We start from the raw sequence: 24,154 nt of genomic DNA, 5'->3' as shown, positions 1-24,154 counted from the left end.
TCTGATATGTTTTAATTAGAAAGCCCAATTATTCTTGCTGTGCACTGCGACATATTTCGACGCTGTGTACTGCAACCTCATGCAACTTGTCGCTATCCAGCATTGACCTATGTGCCTGACTTCATTATTTTATAGTTGAGCCGAAAACGATAACAGACGCAGAATCAGCCTCTGCGCGAATTTTATTCAAAACGTTGTTCAGTTCAAAATTAATCATAGACATTTCCGCTCTCGTTGCAAACCATGCAAAACCTGTATCTGTCAGCTCAGAAACGGATTTCAAACCTTCTCTTCACGACTTTGAGGAGCAGTGTGTTGGCACTGCGACGCTTCGCATCTTAACCATGTTCGTAGTGTTATCGGCCCTGTCTTCCAAGAAAACAAATCTCACTTTTATATCTTTCCGCAACGTATGCTGAATGCAAGGCGAATCACACGAATATTAGGGTTTAACGTCTTGTCGATGACGATGTCAGTAAAGACGGGACATAATGATTCGGGAGGAATATCACATGTTTACTTACACGGAGAATCTCCGAGTTTTGACATCGCTGAAACTGAGAGCGTCTGAAACAAAAAAAAGTACTACATGTCAGTAACGGTATCCAAACAAACTGCGTGACTTAAACAATGAAACGAATGCCTGGACGCTGGTGCTCCTTTCATACTAATTCTTCTTCATTTCATGCTACAGCTATTCGTAACTATTAACAGCGTTATTTGTGGTGTCATAAGGAACGAGAGTGGCAATATCTTTTCTCCATCGGTGCTACAAAATGTCAGATACCACAAATTTGAATAAAATAATCTTGTCCACGAGATCTGATTTTGGTTAGTTAGTTAATTAGTTAGATGCTGCAATGATCATTTCTATGATTTTTATCGCAGTGATATGGAATCAGTTGATTTACGTGATATGTGTACATGATTAATGTTAACATTAACGAACACATTACCTTTTAGTGCTACTCCTGGAACTACACTTAAAAACAAGTTTTTTTCACGCTACCAGTTTTAAACAGAAATTTGTCCGTGAAATAGGAGTTGTCCGGGAGTAATGACTGCTACCTGTTAGACATTTTATGTTATTGGGAAAATGATCAAAAACTTTTTTGCTCCATACTAAACTGCTTTATGAGGCACTGGCTGCTTTAATAGCGGGAAATAAAGGTCTTTTTTTTCACTAGAGTTGTAGGTGCGGACATCACTGTTCTCCTCAAAATGTGATGGATTATTTATGATAAAATTCCGTAGGGAATATACGTATTGTAACGATGCAGTTAAAATTCTTCAAGAGTTGCCTACAAGACAACTCGAACTGCTCGGTTTCGTGCAGTCTATACTAAGAGGGGAGTTATCCCACAACATTATTCGTAAAGGCGTTATTGAGTGGAAGTATGCCAAATATATCAGAAATTTAATTTGTTTCTTTCCAGTACTATCAATTATACGAAGAGCAAAAGTAGATGAACGTATTTGTTTGAGAAGCTCAGTAATAAGCTTCTTCCAGTTCAAGTTTTCATCAGTATCTATATAAAAAAATTTGGATCATTCTATCCTCTTTATTAAGTGCTGTTCACATGCTACGTCAGTTATTGGTATGACTCTACAGGTATTTGTTTTACAGAACTGAATATAGTGAGTTTTCATAAAATTTTGGCTCAGTATATTTTCAGAGAACCACTTAATGGTTCTTTGAAAACCGTCATTAACAATTGATTCTGTGTCTTTCTGTTAAATGGCATTTACTATAAGACGAGTGTCGTCTGCAAAAAGTACCATCTCTCCTTGTTGAATGTTAAATAGAAGGTAAGCAAGTATATAAGGAAGAGTCGACCCAAAATCGAACTTTGAGAGACTCCATTCGTGATTTCCCACCAGTCACTAAAATTTTCAACCTTTCCAACATCGTTTGAATTATTCAGCACAACTTCTTGCTTTCTGTTTGTTAGCTATGATTCAAACCATTGGTTTTGGAATACGTTTGATTATTCACTGGCCTTTTGGGAAGATCTGCCCCAATTATGTCCGTAGCGCCTTCCTCAATGTTAGTGATAGAAAGTAAGCTAATGATGAATGTATCCTCCCATAAGAATTTCTTTTTTTGTTCTGTGTACCGCTTGAGGTCACTGGATGATAGCTGAACTACAAAAGGAGTGTCTCTCACTGTATTTTCGGACATACACTAATAACGATCAGTCGGTAGCAGTATTGCTCTCTCTAACAACAACGACAACAACAATAACGAATACTGCGCACAGGTTACAGGCTAGGATTGCAAGCAGTATCTTAGAAAGGGTGTTACGATCAAGTATTTATGTTTGTTTTTATCTGCAACACAATCTTATAAAATCGAACATTAACATTAATTTTTAGTGACGTCTGGATGGGAAAAATATTAGTCACCATCTTAAGACACCACAGTGGAACCTTATAGCGTAATAGGTAGTACAGAACTGGTGGAAAGTGGTCACATGACCCTCCACTACTGACGCAAGGAATGGCAGTCCAATGCTGCATATGTGCTAGATTGCTGTGTGGAATCAGTACAGTAATATGGGTCGAAGGAGAGACGTGACTAAGTGCCGGATAGGAGTTATCCTCTTTGGACGTACTCGACTGTACCTTAAATAAAGTTGCCCGATTTGTTGGTGTACAACGCAGACTGACCAACGTCTCTGACACTGGTGATGTAATACTCGTAACCATATAAGACGGCGTAAAAAGCCATTAACCTGACAGAGACTGATAATGGCTCTCACTCCTTTTTAGTGACAATATATCTGAAATCCGACAAGAATTACTGCGGTTAGTGAATGCTGCACTATTCCAACATGTTTTCGGGCGAACGCTGGGAAAGGAATTGCGTGCGACGAACATTTGCAGTCGGCCACATCCCAAAAGGCCATTCTTTGCCCACAGCGACATATAAAGCTTCACGTCGGCATTGGACCAAAAAATACAGAAGATGGTTGGAAATCCGTAATGTGATCCGACGAGCAGCTAACTGTATTTTTTCTGATAATACAAATCGTCTACTCCACAGACGGCGGTTATCGCTGAAACAATCGTTTTCCGGTTATATCTTTTTTTTCCACGCCAATTTAACCTGAATGTTGAAACCGTTCAAAATAACCGGTTTCTTAAATAACAGATTTTCGTTTCTTTATTCGTGTTATTTCCTGTAATGAACGTAGAAAACGAATAAATACTGGAACATTTTGACTCCCTCAGCTTCAAGATAAGCATAATCAGAATATTAAATAAAATAAGCAGATAAACGAAAACAGTTCATCCACTGTTCCCTGCTTTCCTCGAAAAGTCATGTTGTTGAGCACTTAAAAATAAAAGTTACGACTATTCTCCTATTGATACAAATTTTTTATCATGTTGTAATCTGGTGCCACAACACTATTTGGGCATTACGAATAGTCAGTGCTAACGGAAGAAAACTGAGGTTAAAGAACTCTATTTCACCTGTTAACTTGTCCTGCGGCGGGCCGGGGCTCGACTTCGTCGTTACTTGTTCGTACACTCTCTCTCATTCATTGTCCACCTACCTCAGTACGTCTTCATTACGACGTCCCTTCACTCTACAGTAGTAGATTTTCAGTAGGTCGTGTAAAGCAGCGCTAATGAAACCAATACCTAATACCTACCACACAGAGGCCGCGTACTTAAGTTGCGAATCAGTTCATGTAAGTTCATTGTAACAAATTTCGGGTGGTGGGAAAAATGCAGCTTACCTGCAGTAAGCCTTCGGAAATTCTAGTAAACTGGTTTTTCTTAAGGAAGCACATAAATTTGCTGCCAAGTCCGAATTTACTATTTTAGCTGTTCCACTATTCCCATCTCACAGTCTGTACAAAATGTTGTACGGAAAAAAAAGCAGCCATAATCTCTACCAGTAAGACCCGATTATTGTTCAGTCTGACAGTTACTGACCCACTACTAAAGACAGTTGAAACTTCGGTCGTATCAGTGGTCTTCAAAGTTAGAAGTGCCAAGTATTCCGTAAAGTATTCGGTATGCCACGCGGAATTTCAGTAAGACCGAAATATCCCACGCTCATAACACATCAATTAATTACTCAAATTGTCCTCAAAATGTTCGTAACTTAAACTGCCTGAATCACGACACTTCCTAACAGCAATGAACTCAATAGTTCTTCATTTTACAAGTTATTTTCTCGGCGACATTTAGCATGATGTTGCACGTACGAAGGTTGGCTCTCTCGCTGCCACCCCATTCTATGCCTATCTAACTTTCTGCGCACGGGAACAGTTTGATTCTGATTTTAATTCTGATTGGTTAATGGTTTGAATGACCAATCGGAATGCTCCTTCTAGATCATTCTCGCGGCAAAAATTGCCTGAGCCAATCACTAATCAGAAAATCATTTACATCATTCCAGTGCCAATTTCTAATATAATATTTAATACAATAGACCGAAATACAAAATAATCTTTAAATTAATTTAGAAACTTATTCCACTTCATACTTCTATTCTGGCTGCTCTCTTACAAAAGCAAGCACACATCGACATACGTCATCAACTTCGTGGTTGCACCATAATTTTCCCACTTTCCAATTTCATAAGTTTATACATAAAATAGTATTAAGTTTTTACGTATGGCTCACAGACACTCTCTCATTCACTCCCACGTATTTCCACAGCATAATAATAAGAAAATAATAATTTTGAATAACTCTTATACACTACGAAATGCAGAGTAATTAAAGTTTTGAAAAGAAAAATTCCAATTAAGTGATTTTATACACTGAGAACCCAGTTTATGACTTTAGATGATAATAAAAGACAAACTGCTATTGTTCCTAACTGAGTTTTGAAACATAAGTGTTTTTGGACATTTAAGTAATTTTCTCAATCTCCGGAACTATAAGAGATAAAAGTCTGAAAATTTTACAGGATCCTTTACTTAAAAGCAAAAGATGGTATACCAAGTAAGAACAAAATCGATTGATAATGATTATGGTTTCATTAGATTCGTAGAGAGTATTAATTTACGTTCCTACTATATATTATTGGAGACCGTTCTCATGGCCAGTAGCGTCAGCTGCGCTGTGAATAATAGAAACGACACAATTCTGCAGCCACCGTGATACACGGTGTAATGATGGGAACAAAGAGTTCACAATGGAAGAATGTATTATCAGGGCCCCACAAGGATCACTATTGGACACACTACTTTGCTCATTATATGTTAATGATGTGTAGACTACTATGTTGTAGACTATTATGTCGCAATGAAAATATCATTTATACGCTGATGAGCTTCAGTTATACCCAAGTACAAGCCCAACAAATCAGTGCACAGATATTCAAAGCGTAAATGCTGCCCTACTAGTTTTATCAGCTGGGCACAGGACATAGGTTTGACACTTAACCGGCCTAAATCCGAAGCAGTCTTACTGACTCACTAAAGACGTATTACTCCTCATTTCAGAGAACGTCTTCTACCCCTACTCCTAAAAAGCACGCAACTCACCTTTTCTTCTTCTGCAAACAATTTGAGGATAACTCTGGACCATCACATAACTGGTCTGTGCAGACAAGTTCAGCCTGTAGGAAGCTGTCACCATCGCTTCATTCATCACATAAATATAAAAAAAAGCATTCTCTCTCGAACTTAAAAAGAAACTCGTAGAATCACTAACACTTCCAATCCATGAATATATTGATCTAATTCTCCAAGACCTTTCGTACGAGAGCTCACATTAGCTTGAAATGGCGATGAATACTTTTGTGTGGAACATTTGTGACGTAAGCTGTTTCCACCATATCATTCCTGCCTATGAACAATTATCATAGCTACATGCCGATAAGCGTAGAGATTATCATACCTTGTGTTTGCTGTATCGTCTTTCAATCATTGCAGTCCTTCCTACTTACCTTCAACGCATGCAGTACTTTATGAACAACACTGCAAAAATAATCGTTCTCAACAAAGTAAAATCCTCTCTACACCACTATACAACACCTCCATGTTCTCTGAATCATTTTCTGTGTCAGAAACCCGACTATGGAGCAATCTTCTTCAAGATACTAGAGAAACTGAAATCCTTTCAAGCTTCAAAGGACAGTTGATGGTCCACCTTCTGTCACAATAACTATCTCTTCTTGCAGCTCACTTTCATCGACTGTCCCTCCACCACCACTTTTCCCTCCCCTTGTCTACACAGTTTTCTATTGAAGTTTTCTTTTTCCCTAGCAGCCACTGTCATTTTCATTTCCATCCTCTCCTCTTTCACTATCTCTTCAACTTTTTCTAATACCAAACAAGGTTTCAAAATGCTAGACTAATCAATATCATTTTTTATGTCATGATTATTTTATTTATTAGTGTCACAATTATTATTACTGCAAATTACTACTTTTTTATAATGCAGATTAGTGTTATTGAGTTTGTTATGAAATAACTAATTAATAACATTCCTAGATCCTCAATTATTTTATCATCAAAATTAATGTTACTATTACTATTGTTATTAATGCCAATTATTATTTTGATAAATAATTCTGTTATTGTGATTATTATGTAGTATTTTTGGATGTTTTGTTGCTGGTCAGATGTAAAAGAGGGCCTTAAGGCTCTAATCAGGTTAGGCTAAATAAGCAATAAATAAATAAATAAATATGACAGCCCCTAAGAAACGTAGCAGTAAACGTCTCGGGAATCTAGTTACTCTATGGGATCTAATCGTAAGTGACTGGCTTCAGCTGGGTACAGCATACCCGAATTCAGGATGGAGGCGATGGTAGACGATATTAGCCTAATGTGTCCCTGGCGACAAATTTTCTTTGTCTGTTCTGCTTAGTCGCCCTTTAAGATCTCATTTGCTAGATACACTGCCCGATAAAAACATGAAACACTAAGAAGACTTAATCGATCGGACATAAGTGTAACTTCTTACATGTACACACAGCCAATGGGTATACGTGTAATTAGGATAACAATTCTCTGTGACAGGTAGAACGACAACTACAGTAATTTTGTGTTGTTTGGTTTTGTTACCAGGCCTCGTACAGCATTATAAGGGGCGCGAACAGCGTCAGATGTTGAGAGATCACCCTGAAGGACACGGAGTTCCACGTACTCTTGTGAGACAACATTATCAGCACCTGTCACACTTCGAAAGATGCTGCACTGTGGCGGTCTAGCCGTATAGAGATCTCTGGAGAATTTGGATGTGACATTGGCTCGATACTGGATTGCATGAGAACACGAGGGCAGACATATTCGTCGTAAAGGTTACGATCGATGACCACCAAAAGAGAGGACCGCCGTATTGTGCACCAAGCTTATCGTAACACCTTAACATTTGCGCCTCGTATCAGGGAAAAACTAATGGACTTCCAGCAACATTCTGAGTCATCGCACGCCACTGGTCGGAGACTAGCAGCATATGGACTGGGCAATTACCGTACCAAGCGTAGGCTGCCGTTAACTCTACGACAAAAACGGCTGCGTTTGGAGTGGTACGATGACCGGGAAGCATGGTGTCACATTGTGTCCAGCAGCGAATCGCGGTTCTGCACTACCCCGTATGCTATCGTCGGCGAGTACTACTGCGACCAGTGGAGAGGTCACATTCTTGCAATGTTTTGGAGAGTCACAACAGCCCTACTTCCGGCATCGTAGTGTGGGGAGCCTACCGGATATGATTTCTGGAGACAGCTGATAGGAACTGAGGGTTACGTCACGACCCTCCTGCGTAATCTCACGTGTAATCTAGCTTAAGGTAGTAGCGTGGTGCCATTTTTCAGCAAGACAGTGCTCGTCTATACATGGGATATACCTCCATAAACCCTCTGCGTGATGTTGACGTCGATATTCATGGTTCTCTTGGCCTGATCGCAGATTTACAAAGTTTCTACCAGTTTTGTGAACTGCGGACGATTCTGCGATACTGGAACTGTTCACTAACCTGCTTACGGCATGAATCACTTACGCACCACCGCGCGTTGTTTGGAAATGTGACGTGGTTGCCACCGACAGGCACTTCACTTGACCATTTTGTGACGAAACAGTATGTAAATACACGAGCAGACAAAAATCTTTAGAAATTTATGGCAAGGTCTTATGGGACCACACTTCTGAGGTCCTCGGTCTTTAAGCGTACACACTACGTAATCTAACATAAACTAACTTACGCTGTGGACAACACACACACCCTTGCCCGAGGGAGGACTCGAACCTCCGACGGTGTAAGCCGCACGGATCGTGACAAGGCGACTAAGACCGCGTGGTTACCCCGCGCGGCACACGAGCAGACAAAAAGCGACGCACCACGAAGGAGTTTCGTAAATTAGTCACAAATCGATATTCATACAGGTATCGACGGAAAATGCAAAACTGTAAACTTTGACGGTCGGTGGATGAATGTGTGACGTTGCAGCGTAATTTCACCGTCCAGTTGGTAAGGATAGCACACGAGGGACATGTCAATAACAGGTCATGAAATCTTAACTAATTTCAGTCCATTTACTCAGTGGGACAGTAACTATGACTCGCAGACAAAGCGTGAACATCGTACGAAGATGTCAGCATTTGAGAGAGGATGTGTGGTTGGGCTCAAAGAAACCTGCTGGAGTAACCGGCGAATCGCTCGACACTTGAGGGGGGGGGGGGGGGGGGCGATGCTGCCACATTCGAAGATGTTGGTAGGAATGAGTGAATCATGGCTGAACACAGCGCCATGAAAGAAGTCGACATAGAGAGATGACAGAACGTGAAGACCGAGCAAGCGCCAGGGACGCACTAAGGGCTCGGGGTTCAAAAATGGTTCAAATGGCTCTGAGCACTATGGGACTTAACATCTGTGGCCATCAGGCCCCTAGAACTTAGAACTACTTAAACCTAACTAACCTAAGGACGTCACACACATCCATGCCCGAGGCAGGATAAGGGCTCGGGGTTCATCATTATCATTCAGAAGGCTTAAGGCAGTTCGCGACGTGCAGATGGTGCTTCAGTGACCACAAGGACCATTAATAGTCGTCTCACACAGAGGAGGCAGAGCTCACGGTGGCCCTCGCCCCTATGTACACCAACAAGCCCTTTGGAGTGCAGACGGTGACGTTTCGCCTTTAACCACATTCACTGAAGCAGAATTGTCTTCAGTGATGAGTCATGCTTCGAACTGCACCCCTGTCACCAGCAGAAACGTGACTGGAGACGCTCCCGTGGTGGACACCAGTTTGACTGACGTCCGTCATACGGTCTGAAAACTATGAGTGATGGTGCGGAGTACCATTTCATGTCACAGCAGGATCACTACAGAATTACTGCAAAGCGATACGTCGACGATATTGTACGCCTCATCTTGTTGCGTTTTATGCCAAGCCTTGTCCGCCCCGATAGCTGACTGGTCAGCGTGACGGAATGCCGTCTAAGGGGCCTGGGTTCGATTCCCGGCTGCGTCGGGAATTTTCTCTGCTCAGGGAGTGGGTGTTGTATTCATCATCATTTCATCCCCATCCGGCGCGCAGGTCGCCTAAAGTGGCGTCGAATGTAATAAGACTTGCACCGAGGATGCCGGACCTGCCCCGTAAGGGGCCTCCCCGCCAATGATGCCAAAAGCTCATTTCCATGCCAAGCCTTCGTGGGTTTAAATTGCAGTATGTTGATGCAGACGAGCACACGGCGAGAGTTTCTACTGCCTGTCCTTCGTACTTGCCAAACCCTACCTTAACCAACAACATCGTCAGCTCTCTCCCCAACGGAGAATATTTGCAGCATTGTGGGAAGGCCCCTCGAAACAACTGGAAATTTTGACGCTCTAACTCTGCAATTGGGCAGAATTTGGCGCGACATCGCCCAGGAGGACATCTAAGGTCTCTATCAATCAATGCCATACCTAATAACTGCTTGCGTAAGGGCCAGAGGTGAACCAACTCGTTATTGAACTGCTCAATTTGTGACGTTCTGCCTCTTATCATCTCTCTTTCTCCTGAATAAATTACCCAATTTTTGTGAAACTGTAATCATTTGTTCATCTGTACATGTACATCACATGCGTCCCATTTGGCTAATTCCTGCGGAGTGCGTCGTTCCTTGTTTTATCTTACAGTGTACGTTTCAAAGTACTATTACGGTCCAGAGCCAATTTTCACTGTACAGAAGAGTGCGCCCTGATTTGAAACTTCCTAGGAGATTAAAAAAAAAAGTGCAAGACCAGCACTCGAACCAGGTTCAAGTGTCAGCATGGTACTCAGCTGTAACCTGCTAGGAAGTTTATTACTGCAGTGTTTCACGAGGGTAATCTCAAAAGTAAGGTATCCTATTTTTTTATAAGTACATAGACCTGTTTATTTGTACAATGGTTTACATCAGTTTACAATCACCATTTCTGTCGATGCAGTTTTGTAGACGATGTGGCAGTTTTTGTATGCCCATGTCATACCAGCTCGCCACCATGCTCTTCAGAAAGTTATGAACCTCTTCTTTCACCTCGTCGTCGGAGCTGAATCGCTGGGACCACAATTAACGCTGACAGGTACTGTGAGACTCTGAAAAAACTCAAACGGGCACTTCAGAATCGGAGGTGAGCAAGGGCGTACACATTATCCATGACAACGCTCGGCCACACATCGCCCGACAAACCGTTGCTCTCCTGCAACAGTTTCAGTGGAACATGATCACCCACCCACCCTATAGTCCTGAGTTGGCGCCCAGTGACTATCACCTGTTCCCTAGGTTAAAAGAACATTTGGCCGGAAAGTGATTCAACTCCGACGACGAGGTGAAAGAAGAGGTTCATAACTTTCTGAACGGCATGGCGGCGAGCTGGTATGACATGGGCATATAAAAACTGCCACAGCGTCTACAAAAATGCATCGACAGAAATGATTGTGTCAAAAATAGCTAAATGTTCAAGCTGTAAACTGATGTAAGCCATTGTAGAAATAAACAGGTCTATGTACTTATAAAATATAGGACACCTTACTTTTTGGATTACCCCCGTACTTCGACAGAGAGTCAGTTAGAGAAATTAATGGGATAAATACATGCACAGTGAGAACACCAGCGCTGAAATGTGATTTTCGTAATGTTTCCGCGTCCGTTTCTAGACACTGAAGCTAAACGCTGCGTACGCCGACCGTTCTGCGCCTGCACTTGTGGGCGAACAGACAGTCCCTCGGGTGGCGGGGAAAGAACTTGGCCCACCCGGTCCGGCCCGAAACAGCTGATTTAGTGTGTCGCGGCCGCACCCAGGTGTACCGATCCCCTCCAGGGAAATTAAAACCGTTCCGCCAGCCGAGCTGGGGGAGACATTAGTGAATTATTGTGTCGATAAATGGGGAGGGCGCTTTTCGCAGGGGCTCGTAAGAAGCGAGCTGCAAGCAGGGTAGTGGAAACTTTGCAACGTACAGCTGAGAGTTAGGGAGCACCTTCGTTTCAAGGGAGGAACAATACGTATAGGGCGATTTCGGGGAAACTTTCAAGTCCTTGGACAATATTATCCGTTTTTCATGACAGCTAAGCGTTCAGTCACTGTTTCTGTGGCGAATATCGCTGTCAGTTAGCAGCTTGCTTTCAGTGATTGATTCTACCACGCTACGCGATTTTTATCCTGCATTTTGAAGTTCGACCTCCCGCGTTTCCTTCGATCCACTGAAACTTTAACTGATCTGAATGTCGTTGTGGTTACCAAACTTTTTCACAATTATTCCGAATTAACTGGAATTTCGCACTATATTGGCTTTTAAGGAAAGAAAATGTTGAAAATTATCAACTACTTTGCCATTATGATTGTAATCAATCCATCAGGACTACTGACCAGTCTTGTCTCTTGTGTCACTATCACATTGTCGACGTGAGAGATTAAAGGCCACCAAGCTATCAGTTGCCTCACAGGTGTGAACATTACCGAACCGTCGGTTTAATAAATCGTTGTTACAAAAAAAAAAAAAAAAAGATGGCTCTGAGCACTATGGGACTTAACTGCTGTGGTCATCAGTCCCCTAGAACTTAGAACTACCTAAACCTATGTAACCTAAAGACATCACACACATCCATGCCCGAGGCAGGATTCGAGCCTGCGAGTTGTTACAAAATACGAACTGTTTACAGTAGAATGGAAAATCTGGTAGAAAGCTATCACGGAAAAGATCTTTGCGTTTCGCATCACTCCAGTTCCCAGAACTCCTGAAGATAGAAGTTGATTGTGGATATTGTATCACAGACACAGTCCCTTTGACTGTTCAGAGATGTGACTAAACCCGCGCAAAGATGTAAACAACCATGCATGAGCAGCGCCTATTAGACGGTGGGGGTCCGACAGCTTATCAGTTCCAGTCGTTCCACCAGGAAGGAGGTCCACGGCTCGTCTGTAGTTCAACCATGCCAAGACGGTCAATACCGCGGTTCTATCACGGGAACATTGTTACTTCGTGCCAGGAAGGGCTCCAAACAAAGAAAGTGTCCAGGCGTCTCGGAGTGAACCAAAGCGATGTTGTTCGGACATGGATGAGATACAGAGAGACAGGAACTGTCGATGACACACTTCGGTCAGGCCGCCCAAAGGCTACTACTGCAGTGGATGACCGCTGCCTACGGATTATGGCTCGGAGGAACCCTAACATCAACGCCACCATGTTGAATAATGCTTTTCGTGCAGCCACAGGACGTCGTGTTACGACTCAAACTGGGAACAATAGGCAGCATGACGTGCAACTTCACTCCCGACGTCCATGCCGAGGTCCATCTTTGCAACCACGACACCATGCAGCGCGGTACAGTTGGGCCCAACAACACGCCGAATGGGACGCTCAGGATTGGCATCACGTTCTCCTCACTGATGAGTGTCACATATGCCTTCAACCAGACAATCGACGGAGACGTGATTGGAGGCAACCCGGTCAGGCTGAACGCCTTAGACACACTGTCCAGCGAGTGCAGCAGGGTGAAGGCTCACTGCTGTTTTCGGGTGGCATTATGTGGGCCGACGTACGCCGCTGGTGGGCATGGAAGGCGCCGTAAGGTCTGTACGATACATGAATGCCATCCCCCGACCGATAGTGCAACCATATCGGCAGCATATTGCCGATGCACTGGTCTTCATGGTCGACAATTCGCGCCCCCATCATGCACATCTTGTGCGTGACTTCCTTCAGGGTAACGACATCGCTCGATTAGAGTGGCCAGAATGTTCTCCAGACGTGAACTGTATCGAGCATGCCTGGGATAGATAGAAAAGGGCTGTTAATGGGCGACGTAACACACCAACAACTCTTGAGGGATCTACACCGAATCGCCGTTGAGGAGTGGGACAATCTAGACCAACAGTGCCTTGATGAACTTATGGATAGTACGTCACGAAGAGTACAGGCATGCATCAGTACAAGAGGACGTGCTACTGGGTATTAGAGGTACCGGTGTTTACAGCAATCTGGACCACGACCTCTGAAGGTCCCACTTTATGGTGGTACAACATGAAATGTGTGGTTTTCATGAGCAATAAAAAGGACAGAAATGATGTTTATGTTGATCTCTATTCCAGTTTTCTGTACAGGTTCCGGAACTCTCGGAACCGAGGTGATGCAAATCTTGTTTTGGCGTGTGTATTAATGTCTTACCTTAGAAGACAGATTAAAGAAAAGTACACATACGTTCATAGCATTTCTAGTTCTAGACAAAGATTTTGATAATGTTGACTGGAATAAACTCTTTCAAATTCTGAAGGGTAGCACAGTTAAAGCAGAGGGAATGAAAAGTGATTTACAACACGTGCAGAAACCAGACTGCAGTTATAGCAGTCGGTGAAGGATGCAGAGAACTGGTCTTCCCAAGGAAAATGTGCTTGCTAACATCTGATCAAAGAACTTGCTCTATACTATGACAACCACTTGAAATCACATCCGGATAGAAGTATGTATATTACACTTACGCAATAAAGAGACAAAGAAATACAGAACATCACGTGGAAATGACCCGATATCTAGGGTTAAAATTGGATCGTGCCTTAACTTACACACAACACTGTACAGATCTCAGGCAGGAAATATGCGGCCAGAAACAATCTTGTACGCAAACTGACAAACACCACAGAGCGAGCGCAACCCAACGTCTCCGGCACCTCCGCTGCAGAGTATGCCGCTCCACTCTGAAGGAACTCTGTGTCCATGCTAATCAGGTTGACGTGACCCTTCAGGAGGCAGGCCGCATAGTCATAGGATGCGTAAGACCAATTCGTCAATAAGATCTTTCCGCTCATGTGAGTAGCACCTCAAGGTGTAAGAAGACAGGTGTCATCAGAGATTGAAAAGAAGTAAAATCCAGAAGCTTACTCTTTACAACAGCACCAATGCCAAATTCAGCAGATGCCTGCGAAATTGGGCTGTGGGAGAATAAGTCCCCTGCAGAAACGTGGATAGCAAAAGAGAAGTTAACGGCTGAAGTCCCACAAACCACCAGTGAGAAGAATGGACACACAAAAGCGAAAGAGAGGCTACTATCGGGCCGCCATCTCCAATACGGGACCTGGAAGACCCTCAACAGATTGAGAACAGGGTTAACAAGGCGAAAGACTAATTTGAAGAAGTGGGATATATGGTAAGCTTTGTGCATGTGAGGAAAGCAGGACTGAACACTTTTTGGCTTCGAGTAAGCTGATGGCCATAACAACAAAAGCGTTTCAGGAAAACAGGAATTTGTTGACATCAAATATAAATGAGACGTGGTACTTACTGGAATTAAGGAAAGCGTGGAAGGGAGGATCCACCAGTATAACTTCGTTTTAACACAACCTGTTTATTTAGCAATACATAACCATAATCTATTGTTTTTTGTACAAAATGAACAAACAATATGACAATAATTACACGACGGCAGGACCCGCAGTCCGCTCGTTATCGGGTCAAACAGCGGTATGTACTACCGCGCTGGACACAGTCGCTCTTGTTAAATATTAAATGCCCTTTCGCAACACATGAAAACTATATAAGCACCATTGATGACAAGAGTGATTCAGTTACTCAAAACAGATGACGTAACTTTTAATTTGACAGGTGTATGTCCAAAGGTTCAAAAATGGTTCAAATGGCTCTGAGCACTATGGGACTCAACTGCTGTGGTCATAAGTCCCCTAGAACTTAGAACTACTTAAACCTAACTAACCTAAGGACAGCACACAACACCCAGCCATCACTAGGCAGAGAAAATCCCTGACCCCGCCGGGAATCGAACCCGGGAACCCGGGCGTGGGAAGCGAGAACGCTACCGCACGACCACGAGATGCGGGCTCCAAAGGTTCGGGGTTAAGATGTGCACCTCTGATTAAAGGTTAAACGGGTTAGAAAACAATAGGGAAATGATAAGGCTTACTTCAAAGAACCAAAATTTTAATTTCAAACGGCAACAAAGGTGCGACTGGATCGCAACCTGTCCCTTTTGATAATCTTATTTTGACTAAAGCCCTGGTGACAGTTGGCTGTAAATATTTTCAAAGTTAAACTTATTGTCAGTTATTAAGACCGCTCTGAAAGAACGTCTTAAAATATTACTTGTGAACACTTATTACAAGAGAAATCAAACGGAGGAAACACAAGATCCAGCTAAAATACACCAATAATGACCCGATCTTTCAAACACAGCAACGAACAACGTAGTACAAAAGGGTGGTCAGATTATAACTAATGACTGAGAAATGTAATTACAATCAAAGAATTGAATCGGTTAACAGCTAAATCTAACCACAAGGTCCCTCTTTGTTTAACGGCAACCTGTGCCTTAGTACAATTGTTCCGGCTGTATTTACGACCAGTAGCTGATTCGTTAGAACATGAATGATCGGGTACAAACCAGGAAGGAAAGGCAAAATAATAGTGGGAAAAATTTTCAAACGACAACCAGTGTCTTAGTATATTACTACGGCCTATATTTACGACCAAAGAGCCGACCTAGTAAAACTCTGAGGTTCGGTGCCTCAGGATCACGGGGTCCCGGGTTCGATTCCTGGGCGGCTTGGGGATTTTTTCTGCCCGTGGACTGGGTGTTTGTGCTGTCCTCATCATTTCATCACCATCTTTCGTAACAGTGGCTAGATTGGATTGGGTAAAAAAAAATTGGACTGTGTAAAAATTGAGACTTAATACGGGCACTGTTGACTGCGCAGTTGAGTGCCCCCCACGCCCGCATCTCGTGGTCGTGCTGTAGCGTTCTCGCTTCCCACGCCCGGGTTCCCGGGTTCGATTCCCGGCGGTGTCTGGGATTTTCTCTGCCTCGTGATGGCTGGGTGTTGTGTGCTGTCCTTAGGTTAGTTAGGTTTAAGTAGTTCTAAGTTCTAGGGGACTTATGACCACAGCAGTTGAGTCCCATAGTGCTCAGAGCCATTTGAACCATTTGAGTGCCCCACAAACCAATCATCATCTAAGGGTTGGGAACAAGCCAGAAAATAATAGTGAGGGCAGGTGGACAATGACACAAATCACCACGAGGATCACAGAATGTTACTCCCCTTTATCAGCAAGCAGTTCCTTGGATCCACGGCACGGTGCGTCCCAGCGGTTACTGTGTGGTGCCGATGAAACCCAGGTAGAAGAGTGCAGCCAGGCCACGAGCGGTCGTCCAACGCGAATGTTGCCAACCAACCGACAGATTATCGGCCTGCTTGTAGTCAGCGCTGACCCCGGTGAAGTACTCGGGTATCTTTACCCTGCGCAGTCCCTCCTTGCGTAGTTCGTGGCTTTGGCAGCTCGGAGCTCTTGATCGACTCTTATTGCGACGCTATCGCCAATCCCCATACTTGGTGCCTTCTTCAGGTCAGCGAACCCCATATATACCTCGGCAAGCAAAGACCTTCTAAGGACACAACCCACAGATACCAACTCTTCCTCATAGCAATTGCCAATGGGGCCGCAAGAGGGATAGTCGATACTACACCTGATCTAGTGGCGCCAGGCAGGTCTACTAATTCAATGGCGCCACGGCTCAATAAATGTGTTATGAAATCTTTGCTGAAGTTATTTTTCCGGAGTATTATCTTGTATGGACGTCAAACTTGGACGGCAAGGTATTCAGACAAGACGAGAATTTGGTGCTTAGAAGAATGCTGAAGATTAGATAGGTAAATTGAATACTAAAGGATGCGTTAGCGATTGTAACTGGGAGAAAGACAGTTCTGTGGTAACATATGACTAAAAGAAGTGATGGGTTGATAAGACACATCCCGTTGCACGAAGGAATCGTCAGTTTGGTAGTGGTGGCAAGTGAGGTGTAGGGTACGGCGAGGGGGGGGGGGGATGGTAGAGGGAGACTAGTGGATGAATACAGTAAGCAGTTTGAAATGCTTGTAGGTTGCAGTAGTTATCTGGAGATTAAGGGGCTTGTACGGGATAGAGTAGGATACAGAGCTGCGGCAAACATATCATCGAAGACCACTACAACACAGTTGACTTGGACTGGACAATGTTCTCGTATCTGCTGATGGTTTCAAACTGTTTTTATAGTAATTTTATGCACGATTACTTGTGGTAAGTTTTGTGTTTGCCAACGATCTGCTTATGGTTGGATAGCGTTTCAACTACCCCTTGACAAATGAACAAAATCAAAAAATGGCCTTTAGTAGAAAATAAACAATAATTACAGTTGATGGTAAAGCGTTGTTATTGCAGGAATTTTGTACGACTATGATACCTGACCGAAGGCAAGTAAATTTCAGTCTAATTTCACTAAATGCTGTCAAATAAAGAAAATATAATTCTGTTACTTCTATATGACACTAATCTCTTCGTTAGACCTCTAACTCGTCTACTTCCAGTAGCTACCAGCCTACATTAAGATGATTCGGCTTTTATGTAACTGTGTTATAGATTTACCTGTATAATGCAGTGTAAAGTAATTTCATTCTCTTCGCACAATCTGAACGTCAAACATGTTGTCTAGCTTTTCTTTAAATACAGTTGGGGTGTAGCTGTATTGTAGATCTGGAAAAACTCGCGTTACGTTCGTGAATTCGGATCAAAGTTGCTACACGGACGATAGTCCGAAAGGTAGCGTTATTGAGTACATCACGAACAGCACTTACAAGAGGAGTGTCGTTATTTCATAACAACCCGTTATTGAAAATCCACCAAGCTTATCCTGCCTAAAGTTTTCAGTGTCTCTCTATATTGCGTAGTGTTTTGTCCATTTCTTCCTAGGATGTCTTCTTGTGTTAGGATGTTTGAAGAGCGGGTTTTCATGAATCTCCAGATACTAGAGAACAAAATTTCAACATTATTTTTTGTACTGCAGCGATACGCTTTCCTGAATTTACCAGTAAAGTCAGTTGTACTAAAACAATGCTACATGCAGTGAATAAGTCTGTTTATTTGTTTTATTTGGACTCTAGAGTTTGAATTCTGTTTATCCATCAACAACACATGTTTACATACAATACAGAATTGTACAGAGGAAATACATAAACGTGTATTTCCAGAATTGAAAGCTGAGCTGACAAATTTTTTCAACGAAAGTTTAACAAGATATTTATGGTATCAATTCACACTACTTAAATATACAGATAAATGAAAATATGAGTCCTACATACATTTCCCTGTTCTCTTAAGAAAACTGAAAATCACTCTATACAGGCGAATATCTTCAGAAACTGAAACAGAAGACCCTGATTGATGGAGAACGTAACCCATACTCATCAATGTCTTCAGAGATTACCGTCTGTCATTGTCAAATTTGGAACACGAAAACAAGATGTGGTTTACATCGGCTTCTGACGCAGAATCACACTCACATGCAGGGGAATTATAAATGTTGTTCAAAGACGGAACCAGTTAAATGGTTATAATTTAAAGGTGTAGTCTGGATATTGATGGGCTACTGTAGATTGAGGAATTCTTGTGACTCAGGAGTCCTACATATTCGCTTGATCTCGGTGCTATGAAGTATGCATAAAGTGTTCTGCAAAGACATGCTCCACTGGTGGTGTCAACGTCTTCTGCTCTGCGGCAGCTTTTTGAGTTGGAGGGTACTTAATTTCAATCATTCTATTCACAGACTCTCTTATCCATCTTACTGATACAGTAAAATAGCTTGGGCCAATACTCAACCGCAAACCAACTTGGTGACCTATGTAATTACTATCCAACAAAGAGTACAAAACAAGGTGCCCCAGGAATATTGAGAAGTTGTAGAGGATGTCTTGTGGAACAAATCAAGGATAGGAACCCATGTCTGGAAAATCATCCACCGATGCTACAGAATGTCGAAATTATAGGTACCAGAGCCTGCCACTAGGCCACCCCTTCGACACTAAGTGTCAATTTGTACACTAATGCACCATAGGTGGAACGTCTCGCAATGTTGTCTGTTGTTCAGTGATAGCGACTGATTACAATTCCAGTGGAGAAACTGGAGCTAGCTACTGTCTAGAAAGTCCTTGTATCCTATGAATGGGATGCTCTCTTACCTCAGTCGATGACGGTTTCAAATTTGGGTTTCCATCCGCAATTTGTTTTTCTCCTGGCATTCTCTAAAATCTCCATTGTTTTCGGTATATTATCGCATTCGTAGGAGACCAGGCATCTCTACGCAGTAGCTAATTTCCATCTTCTCCACTGACGATCATACTAACCAGTCGCGATCACTGAATACAGACAACACTGCGAGACGTTCCGCCTGTTGTCCGTTAGCATACAAAGTCACGTTTGCTGTCGAAAGGGTGGCCGAGCCGCAGGCACCAGCGACTGTAGCTTCGGCGTTCTGTACCGTCGCTGGATGACGCCCACTCGGGAACCTATGCTATTTGTTCCTCAGGAAATCCGCGACAGCACCTCCAAGTTTGTCAAAGATTTCTGGGACACCCTGAAGTGGATATTACAATCCATCCATCATCGTAACTGACCTGTTCTTACCATCGCAAACGTAACTTCTCTCTCTGCAATTCGAAAATTATATCAGTTCTTGCTGCTCCTCCAAAGCCACGGACTCCTCCTCGCCTTCTGCAGCCTTCACCCAGGAGAATCCTCTGAGAGGATTTCAGTGAAGTTCGTAGGTCCCTACTGTAAATCCAATATATATCGTAAATTCAAAGACGAAAACGCCGAAATCTACTCAATCTTTCTTGTCAAAAGTTTAAACCATACTTGTGGCTGGTTGCTGTTAAAATTACACAACCGTTCCCAAACCTGGACACCAACGCATCACTAGCTGCACATAATATTGTACCCCAAGGTACAACCCATCACGAATTCCTCTCATGTGCCAACCTCTTCATCTCAGAGTACCACTTGCAACGTACGTCCTCAATTATTTGCTGGATATATTCCAACCTATGAAAGTCATTCCCTGATGGTTTAACAGATGTTCTACCATCCTGTCCCTTCTCTTTTTCAGTGTTTTCCACATATTCCTTTCCTCTCCGATTCTGCGCGAATCCTCCTCATTCCTTACCTAATCAGTCCAACTAATTTTCAATATTTGTCTGTAGCACCACATCTCGAATGCTTCCATACTCTCCTGTTCAGTTTTTCCTACAGTCCATGTTGCTCTACCATACAATACTGTACTCCAAACGTATATTTTCAGAAATTTCTTCCTCAAATTAAGGCCTGTTTTTGATACGACTTTTCTTTGTCAGAAATGCCCTTCTTGCCGGTGCTAGTCTGCTTTTGATGTCCTTCTTGCTCCGTCCAACATTGGTTATTTTGCTGCTTAGGGAGCACAATCCCCTAACTTCATCCATTTCGTGATCATCAATCCTGATGTTAAGTTTCTCACTGTTCTCATTTCTGCTACTTTTCATTACTTTCGTCTTTCTTCGGTGTACTCACGATACATATACTGTATTCATTAGACTACTCATTCCATTCAGCAGGTCACGTAATTCTTCTTCATTTTCAGCCAGGATAGCAATGTCGTCAGTGAATCATCCTTTCACCTTGAATTTTAATTCCGTTCCTGAACCTTTCTTTTATTTCCATTTCTTTTATAGGGGAGAAGGCTACAGCCTTGTCTTACACCCTTTATAATACGAGCACTTCGCTCTTGGTTGTCCATCCTTATTATTCCATCTTGGCTGTTGTACATATTGTACATGACCCATTTCTCCCTATAGTTTACCCCTATTTTTCTCAGTTTTTCGTACATCTGTCACCAATTTACATTGACGGTTGCTTTTTCCAGGTCGACAATTCCTATGAACGTGGCTTGATTTTTCTTTAGTCTTGCTTTCATTATCAACCGCAACGTCAGAACTGCCTCTCTGGTTCCTTTAACTTTGCTAAAGCCAAATTAATCGTCATCGAACACATCCTCAATTTTCTTTATCACTCTTCTGTAGCCCGCATCTCGTGGTCGTGGGGTAGCGTTCTCGCTTCCCACTCCCGGGTTCGATTCCCGGCGGGGTCAGGGATTTTCTCTGCCTCGTGATGGCTGGGTGTTGTGTGCTGTCCTTAGGTTAGTTAGGTTTAAGTAGTTCTAAGTTCTAGGGGACTGATGACCATAGATGTTAAGTCCCATAGTGCTCAGAGCCAGCCACTCTTCTGTATATTATTCTTGTCAGCAACTTGGATGGATGAGCTGTCAAGCTGACTGTGCAGTAATTCTAGCATTTGTCAGCACTTGCAGTCTTCGGAATTGTGTGGATTATCTTTTTCCGACAGTCAGATGGTATCGTCAGACTCATATGTTCTACACGCCAACGTGGTCGTTTCGTTTCCACTTCCCTCAATGATTTTAGAAATGCTGATAGAAAATTATCTATGCATTCTGATTTATTTGATCTTAAGTCCTCCAAAGCTCTCTTAAATTCTGATTTTAATCCTGGATCCCTCTTCCCCTTCATAGCAGCCTTCAATGTACTCTTTCCACATATCCACTCTTTCCTTTGCATTTAAAAGTGGAATTCCCAAGGCACTCTTAGTGTTACCACCCTTGCTTTTAATTTCGCGGAAGGTTGCTTTGACTTTCTGAGTCAGTCCTTCCGATAATCATTTCTTTTTCGATTTCTTCACATTTTTGATGCAGCCATTTCCCCTTAGGTCACCTGCACGTCCTATTTATTTCATTCCTCAGCGACTTGTATTTCTGTATTCCCGAATTTCCCTGAACATTTTTGTGCGTCCTTCTTTCATCGATCAAATGAGGAATTTCTTCTGTTACCCATGGTTTCTTCGCAGTTACCTGCTTTGTACCTATGTTTTCCTTTTCAACTTCTGTGAGTGCCCTTTTTAGAGATGTCCATTCCTCTTCAAGTGTATTGCCTATTGAACTATTCCTTATTGCTAATATATATCCTTAGAGAACTTCAAGCGTATCTCGCCTTTCCTTAGTACTTCGGTATCCCATTTCTTTGCATATTTATTCTTCCTAGCTTATCTCTTAAACTTCAGCCCACCCTTCATCACTACCAAATTGTGATCTGAGTCTGTATCTGCTCCTTGCTATGCCTTACAAAGCAGTATCTGATTCCGGTATCTCTGTTTAACCATGATTTAATGTAACTGAAATCTTCCCGTATCATCCGGCCTTTTCGAAGCATACCTCCTGCTGTTGTGGTGTTTGAACAGAATATTCGCTATTACTAGCTGAAATTTATAACAGAACTCAATCTTTCTCCTCTCTAATTCCTTGTACCAAGCCATATTCTCACGCAACCTTTTCTTCTGCTCCTTCTCCTACAACTGCATTGCGGTCTCCCGTGACTATTAGATTTTCGTCTCTCTTTACGTAGTGGGTTACCCTTTCAACATCCTCATACACTTTCTCTATCTCTTCATCTTCATCTTGCGACGTCGACATGTATACCTGAACTATCGTTGTCGGTGTTGGTTTACTGTCGATTCTGAAAGGAACAAATCTATCACTGAATTGTTCACAGTAATATGCGCTCTTCCCTACCTTTCTATTCATAAAGCATCCTACTCACGTTGTACCATTTTCTGCTGCTGTTGATATTATCCTATACTCATCTGCCCAGAAATCCTTTTCTTCTTTCCATTTCACTTTACTGACACCTACTGTATCTAGATTAAGCCTTTGTATTTCCCTTTTCACATTTTCTACCTTATCTACCACGTTCAAACTTCTGACATTCCACGTCGCGACTCGTAGAACGGTATCATTTCGTTGGTTATTCAATATTTTTCTCATGGTAACCTCCCCTCTGGCAGTCCCCTCCCAGAGATCCGAATGGGGGACTATTCCGAAATGTTTTGCCAATGGGGAAATCATCATGACACTTTTTCAATGCACGTTATGTGTCTTTAATGCAGTAGTTTCCATTGCCTTTTTCGTCCTCAGGTTGTTGATTCGTCCGCCTTTAGAGGCAGTTTCCCACCCCAAGGACAAGAGAGTGCCTGAACCTCTGTCCACTCCCTCCGCCCTCTTTGACAAGGCCGTTGGCAGAATGAGGGTGACTCCTTATGCCGGGCGTCTGATTACTAAGCAAAATTTAAGAGGTGGCGGGAACACTTTATTAAGTGATTATTACTCAGCTGCCGGCCGGGGTGGCCGAGCGGTTCTAGGCGCTACAGTCTGGAACCGCGCGACCGCTACGGTCGCAAGTTCGAATCCTGCCTCGGGCATGGATGTGTTTGATGTCCTTAAGTTAGTTAGGTTTAAGTAGGTCTAAGTTCTAGGGGACTGATGACCTCATAAGTTGAGTCCCATAGTGCTCAGAGCCATTTGAACCATTACTCAGCTTTTTATATTTATTTTAACACGGAATTATTTTGTATTGTCGTTGAAGCTGTGAATAATTTTCTTAGGCTTATGGTAAAGACACTGCATAAATCATTGAAAGTTTGCGCTTCCTTCATTTAGTTGTGTATATAATGCATCATCAATGGTAGGTTAGAAATCGACAGGTATGCAATGCATCGGTGGAGACACAATCTGGGATTATTGAACAAAAGTTAGTTAAAGTCAGCAGGCCATGACAAGTGCACACAGTGCGCGAACCAATAAACAGTCTGCAACGAGTGAACGTACAAAGCACTCACATGAAGTTTTGCTGCATTTCACACACGGAATACACATGTTTTAGGGAGGAGCTAGCATTTGAAGTAATGAGTGCTACTGACAGAGGATCTCACATTAGTTGCTTATTTCTTTGTCCCCAGAAAGCATTTGGTACCATTCCAAGCGATTTCTAATCAGATTGCTTGCCTATAAAATATTGTCTCATTTGT

This window comes from Schistocerca nitens, chromosome 6 (genome assembly GCF_023898315.1).
Source record: "Schistocerca nitens isolate TAMUIC-IGC-003100 chromosome 6, iqSchNite1.1, whole genome shotgun sequence".
Classification (NCBI taxonomy): domain Eukaryota; kingdom Metazoa; phylum Arthropoda; class Insecta; order Orthoptera; family Acrididae; genus Schistocerca; species Schistocerca nitens.
The sequence above is the reverse complement of the archived record's forward strand: the minus strand, read 5'-3'. Positions refer to the sequence as shown.